This window comes from Cibotium barometz, chromosome 52 (assembly GCF_041138505.1).
Source record: "Cibotium barometz isolate CiBa-2024 chromosome 52, ASM4113850v1, whole genome shotgun sequence".
In the NCBI taxonomy this organism is placed as follows: domain Eukaryota; kingdom Viridiplantae; phylum Streptophyta; class Polypodiopsida; order Cyatheales; family Cibotiaceae; genus Cibotium; species Cibotium barometz.
The window spans coordinates 15,001,216-15,005,810 of record NC_141097.1 but is presented as its reverse complement, the minus strand read 5'-3'; the positions used below and the strand labels follow the sequence as shown (position 1 = coordinate 15,005,810).

The 4,595-nt window shown below is 40.5% G+C and overlaps 1 pseudogene across 1 annotated transcript; it reads left to right on the top strand.

Moving 5' to 3' along the window:
* The first annotated feature begins 3,071 nt into the window (after window positions 1-3,071).
* On the top strand, window positions 3,072-3,653 carry LOC147608850 (uncharacterized; annotated as a pseudogene). The gene has a single exon (XR_015264393.1). The product of XR_015264393.1 is annotated as an uncharacterized LOC147608850 (transcript).
* The last annotated feature ends 942 nt before the right edge of the window (window positions 3,654-4,595 follow it).

Below are 4,595 nucleotides of genomic sequence, written 5' to 3'. Positions count from 1 at the left end.
TCCAAGAAATCTCCTCAGCTCTGTAACATTAATGCATGTCTCTTTCATTCTTTGTATTGCATCTATCTTGGCTGGACAAGGTCGGCGTCCACTAGTACTACAAAGATGTCCCACTATTAGCACTTCACCAACTCCAAACACTGATTTCAGTCTAGATAAAGTAAGATTCACCTCTTCAAGCCTGGATAGAATCATATCACAATCCTTTATATGATTTGCCACAAACTTGCGGCACCCCTTTGAATCCAAATCCCCATCTTTGTCTTTCTCATCACAGCCCTTTATTGGCACATCATCCAGAAATGGCATAGTTATTTGTGGTATGAAGTCTCGTAAGACTTTATTCATTCCATTCATCATATGTGCCACTGAGTTGGTGGCTCCCTGTGGTAAGGTACACATCCTTACTAATCCAAAAGGAGTTCTCATTGTGGTCAAGTCCCTGCTTTGTATATCCAGCTGGAACTGATCATATCCCGAATACAGATCACCCATAGAGTATATAGCTTTCCCTGCAAATGCTTCTGCAAACTCATCCACAATCGGACTTGCTCCCACATTCCTGATTGTGACTTTGTTTACAGGTTGCATGTCTTGAATAAAGCGCAATGTCCCATTTTTCTTTGGCACAGTAAACCATCTGTTGGAATATGGAGCGCATGATGGCTCCAAAATTCCCATCCTAATCTTTTCTTTTAGTAATTCCATCAGCTTTGGCAAGAGAGCCTTTGGTACTGGAATTGGCCGCAGGTTCCAGGGCACATGTGGAACAGTAAAGATCACCATTGGTGCTATTACACTTGAATCAACACAGCCTATCTCATGCGGCTGAAAGGCAAAGGCTTTCCCATGTTTTACAAGCATCTCCTCAAAGCATTCCTTTTCAACTGGCAACAGAAAATCCCTTTCACCAATCTTCAGCTCTTTTAAAGTTTCCTGTGTAAACTTATGCCCAATTTTCTTCGGATCTCTGAGATTTGGTTGCATAGAAGCTTCATCTATCTTCTCCTTGCTTCCTGGTGGCAAAGGCAAGGCAACTGGTTTCACCTTCTTCGCAACTATTTTGTACTTTGTATCAACATGAGCATCCATCTCGGAATTCATGTTTTTACATTCCACCCCCTCAAATTCCCAGATTATATCATACATCTCTACAGATGACACCTCTATCATCTCATTTCCACCCTGTAAGCATGCTCTTCCCATATCAAAAAGCACATCCATAGTATCTACAAATGACACCTCATCAAGCACCCCTGAAATAAACTCATTCTTCTCCAAAAGACCACACTGCTCAAGACTTTTTTGTTCATTTTGTACATGTCTACGCATGCCACGCTTCAAATCCTTGCTTTTTACAAAGACCAATGACCCATAGCTAGAAAATCCTTGCTCTTAGAACAAAGAGTACGGAAACAGTATATGCAAATTTCTCTTGGAAGATGTGATTTGCCGGTATGGTTGTGTTGGGAAAATAACAGCTGACAGGGGTGAGCTAGATGTTGAAGAAGCAAGAGAATTCTTCTCTAGAATTGGCATCAAATTGGCTCTAACATGTGCTTACAACCCTGAGGGCAATGGTAAAAGTGAGTGAGGACATCCTCGAATCATTAAAGCTTTGGCTAAGACATGCAGAGGAAGAATGCAAGAGTGGCAAAGGCTGCTACCTTATGCCCTGTGGGCTGACCGTACAACTCTTAGCTCAGTGACAGGATACATGCCTGCAAAATTAATGTATGGTCAAGCCAGTAATGCCAGTTGAAGAAGTAGTTTCAACTTGGAATGTATTACCCTGGGTGGAAGGATTAAACAGGGAAGACCTCCTTGCATTGCGAATAAGGCAGCTGGAGAGGAGGCCTGAAGATGTAGAGCTTGCTAAAGCTCGTTTGAAAGATGCAAGGTTGAGAAATAAAGAAAGATTTGATAGAAGACACAGATTCCGGCCAAAATCTATTGAAGAAGGTGATTGGGTCCTAATGTATGATAGTAGTCTTGACAACCAGTACACTGTTCAAATAAAGTTTGTAAAAAGATGGTTTGGCCCTTACATTGTCAAACATGTACATGGAAATGCAACGTATACCCTATGTGAGCTTGATGGAACAGAGATAAAGAATCTTGTAGCAGGCAAAAGGATAAGGATGTTTAAAAGAAGGCATGACAGTGATCCTTTTGATTCACAGAAGACTCAGGATGAGAGGCTTGATAGTGATAGCATGGATATGGTTGAAGAGGAAGAGGATGATCTCCCTGATAATGTAGAAGATGAAGACGACATCCAGATATATGTGGATCTTGATGATGATTTGGCACATACCAAAGGATGTGCAGGTTCAGAGGGGGTGGATGTCATGCCATGGCACGTCTATGGTGTGAAACCATGCATATGAGGCCATTAAATGCAAATCCAGATGCATGGGATTAAGTGCCATGACTTGAGTCATTATATGATGCCTAAGTACATATGTTCATATTGTAAATGAGGTTCAATAAGACGAGCTGAGGCTGAGCCAGGTCTTGAAGCCTCTGTACATGAGTGTGGTGTGAATTATGGAGTTTTATGCTTATGGTAGACCTTGTAGTATGGAACACCCTTCTCAACATGTATGGAAATGTGAGAGTATGTATGATGTAAGGATTGGTTTTGAAAGAATGCCCTTTTGAGATATCGTGTCTTGGAATGCCATGATTTCTGTGCTTGCTCAGAATCGATATAATCAGAATACTTTGGATTTTTTTTTCAACTGATGCTACTGGAAGGTTTTATGCCAGAAGACTTTAAGTCAGGAAGGAGTTCAAACTTATTACCTCTACTAGTTGCTGCATCTGCTGCTCTGCTTGAGGAATTTGAGGTATCCAGAAACAGACCAGGGGCCAAAGAAGTCTCACAATTATTGAGGTCTCTTGTCCTTTCTGAGTGTAGGCATTATGTCATGTCCATGGTCTCTTCTAAATTCTATGATGGTGCTTCATTAGCGAGCTGGTACAAATCATCATGTTTTATTAATAAGGACACTGCGGGTTTATTGGAAAAGCTGGAACTTCATGCCTTGCTTCATTCAGGCCGCGTTTTCCGTCGCAGAAAAGAGGAAGAAGGGAAAACTTCAACTGCACAAAGATGTTCGAATCCGTGTTTGGGAAGTCCTTCAATTCTGCAAAATGCAAAACCTTGTTACAGCTTGCAACATCGCGCATTAAGTTGTTGAGGAACAAGAGAGACATTCAACTCAAGCAAATGAAGAGAGAGTTGGCACAACTGCTTCAAACCAATCAAGAGCCAAGTGCTCGTATTCGGGTGGAACACATTTACCGGGAGCAAAACGTCATGGTAGCATATGAGATCATTGAACTGTTTTGTGAATTGATTGTCATCCGGCTTCCAATTATTGATTCACAAAGGCAATGCCCAATAGATTTACGAGAAGCAGTGGCCAGTCTCATTTTTGCTGCCCCGAGATGTGCTGATCTCCCGGAGCTGCTACAGATCCGTAATCTTTTTGCTATGAAGTACGGGAAAGAGTTTGTAGCTGCAGCTGAGCTGAGGCCAGATTGTAGTGTCAAACAACAGGCTAGTCATAGAAAAGCTTTCAGTAAGCTGGAGACATATACGCAAGGTGGCGGCTTGCGTGGCATGCGAAAGAGTTTTTTTTTAAAAGAAAATTTCCGATTAATAAGCTAAAAAAAAGGAGGCGCAGTGTATTCGAAACTAGGAAAATTCGATATTTTAGCTGCAAAAGGTGAAGGAGCCCGATTCTCTTGCGGGAAAAGGAAAATAACCAGGAAAACAGCGCATACCAAAAAGTGATATATGCAGAAACGGGGGAAAAAGGGGGAACCAGGGCAGAATTGGACCAGAGATTCACAATTTGTAAGGAAGCTTTCTGTTTAGGTCATCCTGGAGTTTGAATTAAAGAAGAAATGAAGCGCTATCCAATGATATAATCTTAAAAAATCTCACAATATACAAGGGAAGTGATGTCAAAAACATGGCGAATGATGATTTTGGCGCATGCTGCAGTGAAGCAAAATATGCGAAAAGCAAAAATTCAAGAATTCGTTCCTTTTTTTCTACTCAGAGATAAGTATTTTTGTTGTTTTTGTTACTTACGATTTTCTAAAATCGTATAGCCTTTGGATAAATACACTACTCCTTTAAGGCTTTTGGATAAGGCTTTGGGTAAGTTCTTTTTTGTTCTGGAGAGTCTTGGATCAAGAAAACATCAAAATACAAAGAGATTCCTGGGATTTGAATTTTATTTTCTACTTGGTTGGATTTTGGATTGCTACATATGGAGTTTTCTAAAATCACATGAATATGTTGTACATATGCCATATGTCATCTTTTGCTTTGTGAGTTGTTGGAATCTGAAAGCAGGTTTTCATGAGATCAAGAGACATCTTGAAATGATGGAATTGGAAATATATGATATATGTGATGTGAATGGTCACTTGTATATGGAAATCTTTTGTAGATTGTGTTATGCCTACATGTGATATGTTTGAAGCATTTGGAAAAAGAATCAGGAGATCTATGCTTGGAACTGGTCATGCTCTTGACACACAATTTATGTGTAATCATCAAGCTGAATTTGGGG